This window comes from Syngnathus scovelli, chromosome 2, assembly GCF_024217435.2.
Source record: "Syngnathus scovelli strain Florida chromosome 2, RoL_Ssco_1.2, whole genome shotgun sequence".
Lineage (NCBI taxonomy): Eukaryota > Metazoa > Chordata > Actinopteri > Syngnathiformes > Syngnathidae > Syngnathus > Syngnathus scovelli.
The window spans coordinates 28,051,659-28,068,562 of NC_090848.1; the positions used below are offsets into that span (position 1 = coordinate 28,051,659).

Genomic DNA, 16,904 nt, shown 5'->3' on the forward strand with positions numbered 1-16,904 from the left:
GTTCTAATATCTATTGGTCGGGCATTCTAAAGCTCTGGAGCTAGAAAATGCTCTAGACCCTGCAGACTTCTTTTTGGCCATCGGGGTCACTAAAAGACAAACGTTTTGTGAACGGAGGTTACGGGACGGAACGTAAGGAACAACGAGGTCGACGAGATATGAAGGCGCTAAGCCATGCAGTGATGTATAGGTTGATAGAAGAACTTTGAAGTCATATCTTAAATGGACCGGGAGCCAATGTAAGTGGGCTAATATCGGGGTAATGTGATCAAATGTTCTCGTCCGTGTGAGCAGTCTCGCCGCAGCATTTTGTACTAACTGTAGACCAGATATGGGCAAACTATGGCCCGCGGGCCACAACCGGCCCATGGGGCCGTTTAATCCGGCCCGCCAATCCTGAATAAATTGTATTATTAAACTTTTTTGTTTTTAGTCATTTTCCCTGCAATGACTAATAGATGGGGAAGCGCCCGCCCGCGCATTTACTCCCGGAATCGGTGTCAGGCTCGCAGACTATATGAAGGACGGGATGGTGGCATACGATCGCCCTCAAACCCTGGAGGAGGCGATGGACCTCGCAGCCCGAATTGATCGGCGGATCCAAACACTCGCGACGTGAGCGTGAGCAGAGAGCGTCGCGTGAAACACGCCGCCATTTCCCTTCGTCAGGGTCAGAGCCACCGACCTCACCACCAGCTAAGCCAAAGGAGCTGGGGCAGGTCCGCTTTCCCGTGGAGGAATGCACTCGACGCCTCATGCTGGGTTTATGCTTGTATTGTGGGAAGGAGGGTCATCGGGCGATTCAATGTCCGTTAAAAGACCAAGAGCTCACGCGGCATCAGGGAATCCGCGTGGGTTAGACCAGTGCTCACTCTCCCGGAGCCAGCGCAATCAAGCGGCCGAAATGAGTTTCCTCCGCAGGATGTCCGGGCTCTCCCTTAAAGATAGGGTGAGAAGCTCGGTCATCCGGGAGAGACTCGGAGTCGAGTCGCTACTCCTCCACGTTGAGAGGAGCCAGATGAGGAGGCTCGGGCATCTCATCAGAATGCCTCCTGATCGCCTCCCTGGGGAGGTGTTCCGGGCATGTCCCACCGATAGGAGACCCCGGGGACGACCCAGGACGCGCTGGAGAGACTATGTCTCTCAGATGGCCTGGGAACGCCTTGGAATCCCCTGGGATGAGCTGGATTAAGTGGCTGGGGAGAGGGAAGTCTGGGAGTCCCTCCTAAAGCTGCTTCAAAAGTTTTATTTTGATTTTTACTTTTTTTTTTAATTTGGAAAAAAAAACGCAATGTAGTGAAACCGCGATAAACTAACCACGATGTAGCGAGGGATTACTGTACTGCTTTGTTGTGAAGTGATCTAATATTCATAAAACCGAGTTTGAGTCTAATCGGTTGATCAGAGTTCATATCTATTGGAGGATTTTTAGACGAAATACGAGTAAGATTGTATTGTCTCGGCCCGGCATTACCTCCAAAATGTTTATTAGCATGGCGGGAAGATATGACCCTAGGAATTTTAAAGTTAATATTTGACAAACACCTACTATTATCCGGAACAGGCACCGTGCCATCAAGATTCAAGATTCAAGAGTTTTTATTCGCCATGTTTGAGCGTGCCAAACAAGGAATTTGACTTTGGTACATCACAACCTCTGTACAACATTTAGGTGACTAACAACACTCAGGATGTGTGAAGAATGACAAATATTCTTAAACATCCCCTGATCTTAAACTCCCAGGAGGGCAAGGAAAAACTCAAAACTCCAACTAGGGGAAATGAGAAACCTTGAGAAGAGACCAGAGATGGGAGGGTCCCTCTTCCAGGATGACCAGGCTGCAATGGATGCAGAGAGGACACATAGTACAAACAGTGTAGACAATTCAAAAAAAGGTGTGGAGAGCAGGATTTTATTGCACAGCAATGACTCTGAGACTCTATGAGTGGTGTGAGCTCATAAGAGCAACAGCCGGGGGGGAAGAAGCTGTCTCTGTGTCTGCTGGTTTTGGCATACAGAGCTCTATAACGCCGTTCGGAGGGGAGTAGTTCAAACAGACTGCAACCTGGGTGAGAAGGGTCTGTAGAGATGTTACTTGCACGCTTCCTGGTCCTGGACAGGTACAAGTCTTGGATAGATGGGAGTTTGATTCCAATTATCTTTTCTGCAGTCCTGATTGTCCGTTGCAGTCTGTGCTTGTCTTGTTTGCAGGCCGATCCAAACCAGACAGTGATGGAGGTGCAGAGGACAGACTGGATGATGGCAGTGTCGAAGGTCTTCAGCAGCTCCCGCGGCAGGTTTAACTTCTTGAGCTGTCTCAGGAAGTACAGCCTCTGCTGGGCCTTCTTCCGGACAGAGTCTATGTGGCCGGTCCATTTCAGATCCCGAGAGATTGTGGTTCTCAGGAGAGAATAGTATTACTGCGGATAGTGAGGGGTGAAAGTGGTGAAGGGTCTCGCCTGAAGTGCACTGTCATCTCCACGGTCTTGAGCAGGTTCAGCTCCAGGTGGTTTTGGCTGCACCAGTGGACCAGCCGCTCCACCTCCTGTCTGTACACAGTCTCATCACCGTTCCGGATCAGTCCGATGAGAGTAGTGTCGTTGAGGGCCGCCAGTATATGTGGTCCGGGTGTCAGATGTGATGTCCCCAGCCTCACACGCTGTCTCCTGTTGGTCAGGAAGCTGGTGATCCACTGACAGGTGGAGGCAGGCACTGCGAGCTGGATGAGCTTCTGTTGGAGGATGTCAGGAGCGATGGTGTTGAACGCCGAGCTGAAGTCCACAAACAGGATCCTGGCATACGTTCCTGGGGTGTCCAGGTGGTGCAGAATGTAGTGCAGTCCCATGTTGACCGCATCATCCACCGACCTGTTTGCCCGGTAGGCAAACTGGAGGGTGTGAAGCAGAGGGCCTGTGACATCCTTCAGATGGTTCAGCACTAACCTCTCGAAAGATTTCATGACCACAGATGTCAGAGCGACAGGTCTATAGTCATTCAAACCTGTGATGGCGGGCTTCTTGGCCACTGGAACGATGGTGGAGCTATTGAAGCACGAGGGCAACTTACCCAGCTCCAGGGAATGGTTGAAGATCCATGCAAAGGTGGGTGCCAGCTGCTCAGCACAGACTTTCAAGCAGGAAGATGACACGCCGTCTGGGCCCGGTGTTTTCTTGATCTTTTGTCTCCGGAACATCTGGCGCACTTCCTCCTCGCGGATCTGGAGTGCGGGCGTGGCCTCTGCAAGAGAGAGAGTAGGTGACAACGGTGATGGAGGTGTGGACAGAGCGGTTGTAGGGGGAGGTGAGTATGTTGATTGTGCTGCAGGAGGTCCTGTTGTGTGGGAGGAGCGATCAAACCTGCAGTAGAACCTGTTTAGCTGGTTTGCAAGCCTTGGGCTCGCCACAGGACAGGGGGGAGGGGGGTAGTTTATTGAAGCCCGTGATGCTTTGCAGACCTTTCCACACTGTTGAGGGATCAGGATTGGCAGAGAGGTGTCTCTCCAGGCTCTTCCCGTAACACCTCCTGGCTTTCCAGACCTCTCGGTTCAGTGTGTTTCTGGTCTGCTTGAACAGATCCCGGTCGCTGCTCCTGTAGGCTTCCTCCTTGACCTTGCGCAGCCTCCTGAGGTTCGGTATAAACCAAGGTTTGTCGTTGTTGTACGTGCAGAAGGTCTTAGTCTGCACACACAGATCCTCACAAAAACTGATGTATGATGTGACAGTGTCAGCGAGTTCATGCAGGTCTGAAGTTGCAGCTTCAAAAACTCCCCAATTGTTGCAGTCAAAGCAGTCTTGGCGGTACTGCCTTGACTCCACTGTCCACTTCCTCACAGTCCTCACCACAGGCTTAGAAGTTTTTAGTTTCTGCCTGTAGGCCGGGATCAGATAAACTAGACAGTGGTCCGAGAGTCCTGAAGCTGCACGAGTGGTATGCATCCTTTATTACGGTGTAGCAGTGGTCCAGTGTCTGGGCCCCTCTGGTGGGACACGTTATGTGCTGTCTGTATCTGGCGAGTTCGTGTGCGAGGTTCACCCTGTTAAGATCACTCAGAACAATGATTAGTGAATTTGGTCGAAGTTTCTCCTTGTCTTTCACCTGGTCAGCCAGCATCTGCGTGGCTTCACTCACACGTGGAATATAAACAGCCGCCATGACGATCGAGGTGAATAGAACAGCCGGCAGTTTATGAAAAGTGTTTCTAGGAGAGGGCTGCAAGACTCTTTCAACACCGTGACATCAGTACACCAACGTTCAATAATGTAGAAACAGGGACAACCTCCCTTTGATTTTCCGGTGAGCTCCGCGCTGCGATCTGCACACATTAGCCGAAATCCAGTTAATTCCACAGCGTGGTGGGGAGTGCGTCCGTTAAGCCACGTTTCAACAAAAGACAGTGCAGCGGATCTGCTGAAGTCCGTGTTCCTTGAAGTGAGGAGCAGCAGTTCGTCCATCTTGTTCGCCAGGGAGCGGACATTCGCCAGATGAATTGATAGGGCAGAAAGGAAACCCTCTCTGCCTCAGTTTTACGAGGGCTCTGGCTCATTTTCCACGTCGTTGTCGTGCTAGCTTGTATAGCACCGCCGCTCCGGCTAAAATCTCCGTCAAACAGTCTGAATCAGAGAGAACAGGAGAGAAAATACCAGAAGAAGACTGTCCGATGTTTAACAGCGCTTCTCTGGTAAAAGTGATCCGGGATGGACAGCAGAAGACACAGAAAACACACAAAATAAGACAAAAAAACAGAGAGCGACTCACCATGGCGGCTATCCGCGGCGCCATCATGACGTTATTCGTCAGTGAGATCGGTCAGGGCGGAGTAATTGGACTTGTCTACTACCTCAGTAGAAATTGTGTCAATGTATGCTGAGCACTATTCAAACTGTGACGCTCTATCCTACACAAGGAGCTATGTGCATGATGGGAGTCTAGCCTAGCGCTAGTCAACATTAACTTGACAGACTCCAAACCCTGGCCACCTGTGACTCGGCCTGCTCTAAATGAATGGCTCAAATAGTAATCTATGTTCCTCGAAAGAGTGAAGGCGCCTTCACGGTGAGGATGAAGGCTGTCATTCCTTAGCAGGTCAGGGCGGCCCCATAAGGAGGACCAGTTATCTATAAAATGCAGTCCCTGATTCTTACAGAAACCAGCCATCCATCGATTGAGGAAGAATAATCTACTAAACCTCTCATCAGTGCCTCTCCCAGTCAAGGGGCCAAAGACAAATACTCGATGCCGACTCATCTTTCTGGCGAGATCACAAGCCCTTGCTAGATTTTTCTTTGTTATCTCTGATTGCCTCATCCTAAAATCATTGGAGCCAACGTGTATCACTATATCCGAGTAACTAGTGTTGTTGGACCTACGCTGTTGACTAGACCTACTGCGACCCTAAGATTAGCTTCTATGTCGGGTAAGCGTGATGTTTCGGGTAATGAAATCAAAGCGCAAGAGCCAGTAGACCGAGATGACTTGGGACGGCTATGTGTCTTAACTGGCTCATCGCAGTTAGTGAGCCGCTTAGGGCCAATGATAACTGGGCCCGCATCTATGTCTGCCATGTCTACCTACGGTTATCGGGCTGCTCTGCTATAGCTGGCAGACACGTCCCTCTAGTAGGGGCAACCACTCTAATAGAAGGGTGCACATATTTACGTGTCCAATGATCGACGGTAGACAGACAGCCACAAAGCCTCCGATGAGGGCCGAACAGTGACGTGGTCGAAATGGCAAGGATTGACGGTCCACGACTTACAACAATAGTAAACTCCCAAAAGTGGAGTAAAAAACGTAAAAAGCGAGTGAGGGAAAAACTAGAAAATAATTGAAGAGGGTAAAACAGCAACATGTACATCTGTCCATCCATCCATCTTCTTCCACTTATCCGGGGTCAGGTCGCGAGGGCAGCAGCTTGAGGAGGGACTCCCAGACTTCCCTCTCCCCAGCCACTTCATCCAGCTCATCCCGTGGGATTACAAGGTGTTCCCAGGCTAGCTGAGAGACATGGTCTCTCCAGCGCGTCCTGGGTTGTCCCCGGGGTCTCCTACCGGTGGGACATGCCAGGAACACCTGCCCAGGGAGGCGTCCAGGAGGCATCCTGATGAGATGCCGGAGCCACCTCATCTGGCTCCTCTCAACGTGGAGGAGTAGTGACTCGACTCCGAGTCTCTCCCGGATGACCGAGCTTCTCACCCTATCTCTAAGGGAGAGCCCGGACATCCGGGATCTCGTTCTTTCGGTCACGACCCATAGCTCGTGACCATAGGTGAGGGTAGGAGCGTAAACCGACCGGTAAATTGAGAGCTTTGCCTTTTGGCTCAGCTGTCTCTTTACCACGACGAACCGGTACAGAGTCCGCATTACCACCGGTGTCCACCAGTGGGTTCGGGGATTGCCGCCACGAGAGGCACCAGCGACCGTACGGCCACAGTTTCGGTCGGCCGCCTCAACAATGGAGGCGGGGAACATGGTCCACTCTGACTCAATGTCCCCCGCCTCCCCCGGGACGTGGGAAAAGCTCTGCCGGAGGTGGGAGTTGAAGCTCTTCCTGACAGGGGATTCTGCCACACATTCCCAGTAGACCCTCACAGAGCGTTTGGGTCTGCCAGGTCGGACCGGCATCTTCCCTCACCATCGGAGCTAACCCACCACCAGGTGGTGATAAGTTGACAGCTCCACCCCTCTCTTCGCCCAAGTGTCCAAAACATGCGGCCGCAAATCCGATGACACGACTACAAAGTCGATCATCGAACTGCGGCCTCGGGTGTCCTGGTGCTAAGTGCACACATGGAAACCCTTATGTTTGAACATGGTGGTCATTATAGAAAATCCGTGTGGAGCAGAGAAGTCCAATAATTGAACACCACTCGGGTTCAGATCGGGGGGGGGGGCGTTCCTCCCAACCACGCCCTTCTAGGTCTCACTGTCATTGCCCAAATGAGCATTGAAGTCACCCAGTAGAACAATGGAGTCCCCAGAAGGAGCGCTCTCCAGCACTTCCTTCAGGGACACCAAGAAGGGTGTGTACTCTGAGCTGCTGTTTGGTGCATAGACACAAACAAAGGTCAGGACCCGTCCCCCCACCCGAAGGCGGAGGGAGGCTACCCTCTCGTTCACCGGGGTGAGACCCTATGTGCAGGCGCCCAGCTGGGAGGCAATAAGTATACGCACACCTGCTCGACGCCTCTCAAGGTGGGAAACTCCAGAGTGAAAGAGAATCCAGCCCCTCTTGAGAGGGCTAGTGCCGGAACCCAAACTGTGTGTGGAGGCAAGTCCGACTATGTCTAGTCGGAGCTTTTCTGCCTCGCACACCAGTTCGGACTCCTTTCCAGCCAGAGAAGTGACATTCCATGTCCCAAGAGCCAGCTTCTGCAGCCGGGAATCGGACCGCCAAGGTCCCTGCCTTTGGCTGCCGCCCAGCTCATAATGCACCCGACTCCTTTGGCCCCTCCCATAGGTGGTGAGCCCATGGAAAAGGGGACCCACGTTTCCTTTTCGGGCTGTGCCCGGCCGGGCCCCATGGGCGAAGGCCCGGCCACCAGACACTCGCCTTCGAGCCCCACCTCTGGGCCTGGCTCTAGAGGGGGGCCCCGGTGACCCGCGTCCGGGCGAGGGAAATCTGAGTCCATATATGTATGTACAACATGGCTCCTAGGATTATTGGGACACGCAAACCCCTCCACCACGGTAAGGTGACGACACACGGAGGGGCAACGTGCACATATTTTGTTAAGTTAGACAAACCCATATACTTTTTCATGTTCATATGTGTGCAAATCAAAGTCAAAGTCAAAGTCAACATGGCGCAGACACCGCCCTCCTTTGAGAGTAGCATGTCAAGGGCCATTCGATTCTGGAAAGCCATGAGGGAAGTAGCGGCCAGTTGGGAGTGGACCGCCTTGAAACCCGCCTCGGACCAGTTTCCAAGCCTCCGCACGTTGTAATGGACGTAGTTAATCCTGTCAACATTTTTGTTAATAGTACACCACCAAAACAGGGCGGATTCAAAACCAGCTGCTATCTGATTCACCAGCTTATACTCATCCGGTACTCCTCTTGGAACACCAATGGCGTCTATGTAAGGTGGATTAGCTGCGCCCCGCCATTCGGCGCTTTGTTTCATACTCAGCCAGAATACTGGCACTACGGACTTAGCAAAAGATGTTAGATCATAAGAGGACATTGGTATCAAATGAACAGGAAGCAATAGGGTTACCAAAGCGCAAATTCCAGAGCTGTTTAAAGGCAACCTATCATAAAGTTTGTTACCATTACACCAAAACCAAATATCACTACGAGCAATGGGCAAAAAAGGGGTAGTGACATTGGTCATGGACCCACACCATGGAGTAGGTAGGGCGCCGAGCTTCTCACCGGTACCAGGTAATCTAATGCATGTAAAATTACCCTTAGCTACATCGGACGAAAAAAGGGGTTTATATTTTGTCATAGAGGCAACAGGGTAAACCTTATCCCAGTTAAAACAATCATGAGTGGGTGAAATGGATGAGTGTAACATTAAAACAACAGCACACTTAGGAACTATATTTGCAGGTATGATTTTCAAAAGAGGTCTTGGACCCATGCATGCAATGCAACTGGTGTTAGCCATCTTTGCGGCTTGCTCAGCCATAAGAAGCCAGTTGTTGGTTTGACCGCTTTATTCCCGTGGAGGCTACAAAATTGCTGTCTACATCAGTGAGGAGCATACTTGTGATTTTTGCTCCTGCTGACAGGGTGTAATTATTTGTAACGGGACGGTCTGCGATCGACGTTGTTTTATTAAGGCAAATAGCAATAGGAAAATGAGGATCGATTCCAGAGGACCAAGCCCACAGTTGAAAACCCCAACAAGAAGTGTTAAACAAGGTGGCATTTGGAGGACGAATTTGACCATCAGGGAGTGTAAGAGTCAAAAGGAGGCTTGTGCCCTGATTTTTCAAAGTCACTCGTTTAGCAAAGAACACAGCCTCTTCACTGGAACCAGAGGGCCAATACTCTCGCATTTGTGTGGTGACAAGGGTGCCCCAGCCGGTGCTAACCGGGTGGCCAGTTAAATACCACCAATATCCAAGCTATTTATCCCCAGTAGTGGGGTGACCATTTTCATAGGTAAAATAATAGAAGAAGATGTATTAGGAGCCACAGTAAACATTAATGAGTTATTGTAAGTCCAAGACAAAAGCCATGGCACGCAAGTATAGGTTTCTGGAATACAAACAACATGATCAAAAGGGGATTTTGTGTTGCGCTTATGTCTAGCAATTTTTCCCCATGAGCCATATTGATTAGAATCAGCGTCGGTAGTTGCCTGAGAGAAGAATGTTCGAGGCTCATGGTACATACAAATAAAATAACCCCCGAAAAAAATATAATGATAACACAAACCAGCAAAAGCAACCAAAAACACATGGTAGACTTTGCGCAGGCTACAGCCCGATTAAAGTACTCACCAAATGACTCTCTAATGCTCATGTGTTTGGATCTCCTCAGAGTCAACACCCTGAGCTTCGGGTTGGTGTCTTGGAAATTGGCTTCTGCTAGCTTCCGTGTCAACCCTGGATCTTGGCACCAGGATCAGGCACTATTACCAGACTTTGCTCACCTTCCATACTTAGGTTGGGTCTGCGGAGATCACCTTTTTACAATAAGATAAATGCAGAAAACAAATAAATGCAGAAAAAACAATATTCTTTCCCTTCACATTTATGTAATTGGATATAAACCATATGTATTGTCTGAAACAGATACAATGGAGTCGGGAATTTCCCTCTCTGAGGTCTTAAATTGCCTTGTGGGTTATGTTTAGCACAGATCAAACACGCTCTGCAAAATTGTTGTGAAAAAGCTGCAAAGCCGTATGTTGTATAAATAGCTTCAACTTGTTTCACCATACCCCCCGTCGAGACATGGGTGACCCCATGACTCGAAATAGCAGCCCATTTGAACAAGTTACGAGGCAAGACAGGTTTGCCCAAAGGTCACACAAAAAGACCAACAGTGTTTTTAGTTGCACCCCGTTTTTCCCAAGAGAGCCGTTCCTGGGAGGGGCTCTGAGACTGCATGTCAAGCAACAAATCAGGGGAGATGTGTGACATCGAATCATGAGCTGTGAGAGACGAGAGGACATGGAGCAGGCCCTCTGCAGCGGCTTTCGCGGATTTGTCAGCAAAAGCATTACCGAGAGAAACAGGATCAGAGCTCGCAGTGTGAGCAGCACACTTGCAAACCGCTATCTTCAAAGGCAGCTGGACAGCGTCCAAAAGTTGAGTCAGTAATGTGGAATGGGTGACGGGCTTCCCTGCAGAAGTTATCATGCCACGGTTGCTCCACTGCTGAGCAAACACGTGCACTGTAGCAAAAGCATACTGACTATCAGTCCAGATAGTGACGGACTTGTTTGCAAACAATTTGCAGGCCCCAGCCAAAGCAATGAGCTCAGCGGCCTGTGCCGACATATTGGATGGCAGTTTAGCAGTCTCCAAAACCTCGTCGGCAGTAAGTCAAAGTCAAAGTCAGCTTTATTGTCAATTTCTCCACATGCCAAAGACATACAAAGAAACCGAAACCAGGAACTTGGTGCAGCTCACCCTCTCCACCACAGCACCATCGATGATCAGCGGCAGGTGTGTTGTGTGACCCTTCCGGAAGTCAACAATGATTTCCTTGGTCTTATTTACGTTCAGCAGGAGGTTGTTGTCCCTGACCATTTTTCTCATCTTCATTCATCACATTCTCAGCTGCGGTTCTTAAGCGATCTCGCGCTGACACTGTGTCATCATCTTCCTGTCTGTGCAACAGCAAGTCCTTTTTTATCTTTTCTTCATCTTCCTTATCTTTCAATTTCCCTCACATCTGGGAAAATGAGAATGTAATTTTGCTTTTTAATTTTTAATTTTAAGTCTTGCAAAATTGCTATATCCTTACTGCACCGAGATAAACTGTTAAATATATCTTTAAAAATAAACAAACAAAAACAATCTATGCTCTTCAAAATGGGACCCAAATGTCAGATTGCAAATCAAACCTCCTCCTTCACTCTCACATTTTTTTGATAGAACAGTCTACTTAGCTAGACACTGTCATATTATACTAAATAATGGCCTGCAAATTAAATATAATGTTGTTGCTGTGGTCCCTCAAAACATGTGACTAGAACTTGGACAATTACTAACCCCCATCAATTGATAAATTATCTCCTCACTAAAGTCCTAGCTTGTTAACCTATCTGCATCAAGAAGACATTTGCAATGCAGGGAATAATAGAATAATAATAACACCATTGATTTCTAATCATTAACCTAATTTTATCCAGTTCTACAATGTATGTTTTCTCTTACTCTCACATTTTTATGAGGGTTGGGCACTCTCCTCGTCGGACAAGTTTCTGCCCACAGCCCTCATATTATTCTATAATTTCTAATTTTTACATTTAAAAATGCAAATCTGATAAACCATTGTCTAGCACGCCGTTTTCGTGCACCAATTTAACGCAATTCCAACCTTTATAACGAACTGATACACAAAGACAAACATACACAGAAACAAACACACGGGCCCACACCATAGACATGACAATCTTCCCAGCTGATAACAAGGGTGGGGGGAGCAACTGAAGTGCGGAGAGCCTCGCCACCGCCACGTCGCATAATGCAACCACCTCTGTCCAACATATGCATTTGTCAAGATATTTTATATTTTCGGTGTCGACCCCTTGCATTTTAACTCATGTCGGGGTAGCGGCTTTTGTTTGCTATTTGATTTTCCCAAGGTTTATTTTTCTAAATTTCGGAGTTGGCAATTCGAATGGCACCTACAGTGTCCTAACGCCAACTTTATTCACAGGACAGTGGTTAAATGTCCGATGTGTGGTGAGTCTCTGGAGGAAACGGAGAATCCTTGCTTTTGTCCACACAAAGCCACTGTTTACAATCCTGCGTGTCCTCAAATGAGGTTACTCTCAGTCAAACCATACACACACACACACAATGCGCACTCTTATCGTCCCACAGGCAAGCAGGGGAGTCCGCCCTCCCGTGGATCTTAACAAACTCTAAACTCTTTAACCTTCCTATTGTGTAAGAAAAACTTATTTTTGCCTTTTTCTTAAAGTAGATATAAAACCTATCTTTTCATGGATAAAGAAGCCAAACCAGCTAAACAAGAGTTAAGAAAAAACACCACAAATGGCAGCAGAAAGCTAACACATTAGGAAGGTTAATTAGGAGGCCCCACGACACCTCAGCGGAATTTAACTGCTCCAAATTACCTGTACTTCTTTAGAAAACAGAGGAGTCTGCCCTCCCATGGAATTTAACTGATTTATAAGTCAGGGGACTCCATCATCCCAGCGGAATTTAACTGTTTCTAATTGCACTTGATAGGGTCTAGATTTGTCAAGGTTTTAAGCGACCTCTTGTCACTGCACTTTCATTACTTTCAACAGAATCAAGATCCGTACTCACAGTCCGCTGGGCTTTCTCCTCGGATGATCTCGTCAACCACTCCGGCGTCCAACCGACTGATCGAGGCAGCCCCGTGAAAAGGGTTTCTCTATCTATATGCCTTGGCCAAGGACTCGTCCTGCGTCGAAAAGTCAGCTGGAGCCCCGAAATAGGTCTATTGAGATCCTGGACGAGCCCCCAAAAATCTGTTAGGTTCAAAATCAGCAAAAGGATCAGCAGACAAAACCAGTGAGGCAGAATATTGAGTCTTTTCTCACGAGGAGTGCATCCAGACCTACAGCAATCCGAATACACTAAAGGTCTGTTTACACTCCTCACTCTTTTTATTTAGGAATGCCCTACCCACAATGTGAGACTAGCCCCTGAGGTGGGGGGAAGCGTGGGCTTTGTCTCATGAGAGAAGAAACGAGATTCTTGATCCTTCAATCCTGAAGTCACCGGCCATCCATTCGAAACTTCAATGAAAGACGGATCATTTTACCGTGATGAACTTTTCTGGGCAAAGAAGGATTTGAAGGATTTCAATCTCGTGTGAGCAGATCATTTTGGCAGACATCTGGACCGATGTTGGCAATTGTATGATCGCCACGGCGAAGAGCAAAAGCGGAGCAAAAGCGGGGCACATTCCTGTTTGCAAACAATTGTTTCCTCTCAAACAAGGTCCAGTGGAACTTTGAACGTGGAGGAGTTCAAGAAGATCTTTTTTTTTGTCACTTTTGTCACTTTTTTTGCCACAGACAATCCATTCCTGTGCAGTTTCTGTTGTTAATTTGTTGCCACAGACGAACCATCCCTGTGCTGTTTAGTGAAAGGAAATACAAGTAAGCGTAACCGATCTAAGCAGATCGCGAACCCGCGAGTCTGTTAGCGGACTGCTAACAGCTGATTTACCAGGGAACAGCTGATTGAGCTGTCAAAGAAATAGCTGCGACCAACGTGAGCAATACGGGGCCGAAAAAAAACCTAACCATGTCCACGGAGGAGGTTGAGGACATAAAAAGGTCACTTGACTTCCTTTCGGAAGAAGTTTCTGCTGTAAGGATGCAGCAGAAAAACATCTTGGCACTGGTGGAAGAGGTAAAGATGCTCCGTAGGCTCAATGCTGAGAAGGACAAGCGGCTTGCCTACCTTGAAAGTCGGGTAGCGGACATTGAGCAATATACAAGAATAAATGACATTGTCATCACGGAAATAGCAATTGAACCTATATCTTATGCAAGGTCAGTGACGGCAGGTAACGATGGCTGTGAGCAACATGCAAGCTCAGCCGAGCAACAGGTAGCTGAGTTCCTGCAAACTAAAGGAATAACTATGGACTCCAACCAGGTTGAAGCATGTCATCCACTGCCCAGAAGAAACAGTAATGACAAGCCAGCAGTCATTCTGAAATTTGTCAACAGGAAGCACAAAGTTGCACTTCTAAAGCAGGGTAAGTTGCTCAAAGGCACAGACATCTACATCAATGAACATTTGACAATGTCACGTCTCGCCCCCAACTGCTCCACTATGTGTCTGTTGTCTTGGTTTCTGTCTGTGTGCTCGCCCCTCCCCTCCTGTGTGCCCATGACCAGTGTGATTGTTCCCACCTGCCTCTCGTTACCTGTCGTGTATAAAAGTCCTGTCTGCCCCTCTCTCCCGGTCGGATCATTGGTTTTGGTTTTGGTATTGGTTTTGGTTTTGGTTTTGGTTGCTGTCGTTCGGTGTTGTCGTCCTGTCTTGGGGCCATCATGTCCTGCTGTCTTCTTGTTCCACGTCCCGGTCAGTCAGTCAAGTTATTGTTTAAGTCATGTCAGTTTACCGAGTCTGTATTTTGAGTTGCTTCAATAAACCCTGGTCCAAGCTGCACTTGGTCGTCCTGCTCCATGCTCCACAACCGATCCGTGACAGAATGATCCGACCATCACGACGACCAGCGCTTGGACCCCCCTCCACCACCAGCTCCCGCTGCGACGCCCGATCGTCATCCGAGCATGTTCCAGCGCCATGGGCTTGCTGCCGCCATCGGATCTTGCTCCAGCGACGCCGGACTCACGGCCGCCATCGGAATTCCCCCCCGGCGCCATCAGCTCCGCGACCGTCATCGGACTTCGCTCCCGCGACGCCGGACCCGCGGCCGCCATCGGAGTTCCTCCCGGCACCATCGCCTCTGCGACCGTCGTCGGACTTCGCTGCCGCGACGCCGGACCCGCGGCCGCTATCGGAGTGCCCCCCCGGCGCCATCGGACTCGCGGCCACCACCGGGCTCCATCCCAGCGTTGCAGGACCTGCGGGCGTCGCCAGACATCCAAGCCAGCTGCGTCGGACCCGCGATCGTCCCTGACTCCACTCCCACTGCTGCGGCGCGTGATGGCTCTTAACGCCGCGCAGAGCCCCGCCTTCCGAATGTCGCCGATCACTGTACGGACTTTGAGTGGCCGCCGATCGCGGTACAGACTTCCCAAGTCGCCGCCCCAGTGCGGTTGTGTTTCCCCGAGTTTCCGCGGAGTGCGGTTCTGTTTCCCCAAGTCGCCGCCCGTGTGCTGTTGTGTTCCCCAAGTCGCCGCCCGAGCGCGGTTCTGTTCCCGAAGTCACCGCCAGAGTGCGGCTCTGTCCCCTAGGTCACCGCCAGAGTGCGGCTCTGTCCCCTAGGTCACCGCCAGAGTGCGGCTCTGTCCCCTAGGTCACCGCCCGAGTGCGGCTCTGTCCCCGCAGTCACCGCCCGAGTGCGGCTCTGTCCCCGCAGTCGCCGCCAGAGTGCGGCTCTGTCCCCGCAGTCGCCGCCAGAGTGCGGATCTGTCCCCGCAGTCGCCGCCAGAGTGCGGATCTGTCCCCGCAGTCGCCGCCAGAGTGCGGATCTGTCCCCGCAGTCGCCGCCAGAGTGCGGATCTGTCCCCGCAGTCGCCGCCAGAGTGCGGATCTGTCCCCGCAGTCGCCGCCAGAGTGCGGATCTGTCCCCGCAGTCGCCGCCAGAGTGCGGATCTGTCCCCCGAAGTCACCGCCAGAGTGCGGTTCGGTTCCCCCAAGTCGCCGCCAGAGTGCGGTTCGGTTCCCCCAAGTCGCCGCCCGAGTGCGGTGCGGTTCGGTTCCCCAAGTCGCCGCCCGAGTGCGGTGCGGTTCGGTTCCCCAAGTCGCCGCCCGAGTGCGGCGCGGTTCGGTTCCCCAAGTCGCCGCCCGAGTGCGGCGCGGTTCGGTTCCCCAAGTCGCCGCCCGAGTGCGGCGCGGTTCGGTTCCCCAAGTCGCCGCCCGAGTGCGGCGCGGTTCGGTTCCCCTAGTTTTTTTTTGGGGACGTCGGGAGACGTCCCTTGTGGGGGGGGTTCTGTCACGTCTCGCCCCCAACTGCTCCACTATGTGTCTGTTGTCTTGGTTTCTGTCTGTGTGCTCGCCCCTCCCCTCCTGTGTGCCCATGATCAGTGTGATTGTTCCCACCTGCCTCTCGTTACCTGTCGTGTATAAAAGTCCTGTCTGCCCCTCTCTCCCGGTCGGATCATTGGTTTTGGTTTTGGTATTGGTTTTGGTTTTGGTTTTGGTTTTGGTTGCTGTCGTTCGGTGTTGTCGTCCTGTCTTGGTGCCATCATGTCCTGCTGTCTTCTTGTTCCACGTCCCGGTCAGTCAGTCAAGTTATTGTTTAAGTCATGTCAGTTTACCGAGTCTGTATTTTGAGTTGCTTCAATAAACCCTGGTCCAAGCTGCACTTGGTCGTCCTGCTCCATGCTCCACAACCGATCCGTGACAGACAAAGACCAATGCGGATATTGCAAAGAAAGCACGTCACTTGAGAAGAATGAAAAAAATACAGAGTACATGGACCAGAAATTGCAAGATATACATCAAGCATAAAGGGCTAGAGACATCCCTTTTTTTTTTCAATTAGAACGGAATTTGATAGAATGTATAAAGTGAACACATTTGCCGCATTGGAAATTAAAAATGGACACCGATTACTAAGAATAAAGCTGAAATGAAATGCCAGTTTATCGATCGTGTCCCGCACGAAGCCAAACTGGCGGCGCCATTACTGTGACGTCACAAGTTGTACATCTGGATGTCAACAAACCCAAACAACATGGCAGATGATAGCGACAGCTCCGTTTCTAGCGGCAATATTAGCATCATTTTATCCGATTCAGAAACCTCTTTTGACGCAGAATATGATGAATCTAGCAGTTCACTTGGGCTGAGCTGAGCACATTTTCTGAATTGTGCCCCTCCCGTCACTCTGGTTAGGTTGGCATAGTAAAAAGTGCTCTTGGGGGCTTTAGAGTGCCGAGTTGATCTCGGCACATGAAGACATGACCACCTGCAACGTTTGGTTTAGGTTTTATAAGCATTTTTAATTTTATTGCTTAAATCGCATTTTCTGGACGAGCTGAGCACGTTTTCTGAATTGTGCCTCTCCCGTCACTGTGGTTAGGTTGGCATAGTAAAAAGAGTAGAGTGCCGAGTTGACCACTGCGAATGAA

At 50.1% G+C, this 16,904-nt stretch overlaps 1 long non-coding RNA gene across 1 annotated transcript in view; it reads left to right on the plus strand.

Annotated features, from left to right (window-relative positions):
- Positions 1–16,413, plus strand: part of LOC137840112 (uncharacterized) — a 169,788-nt gene extending 153,375 nt beyond the window's left edge. The window contains exon 2 of the long non-coding RNA XR_011086556.1: positions 16,277–16,413. This is a non-coding gene — a long non-coding RNA (uncharacterized lncRNA). The remainder of the gene's footprint in view (positions 1–16,276) is intronic.
- The last annotated feature ends 491 nt before the right edge of the window (positions 16,414–16,904 follow it).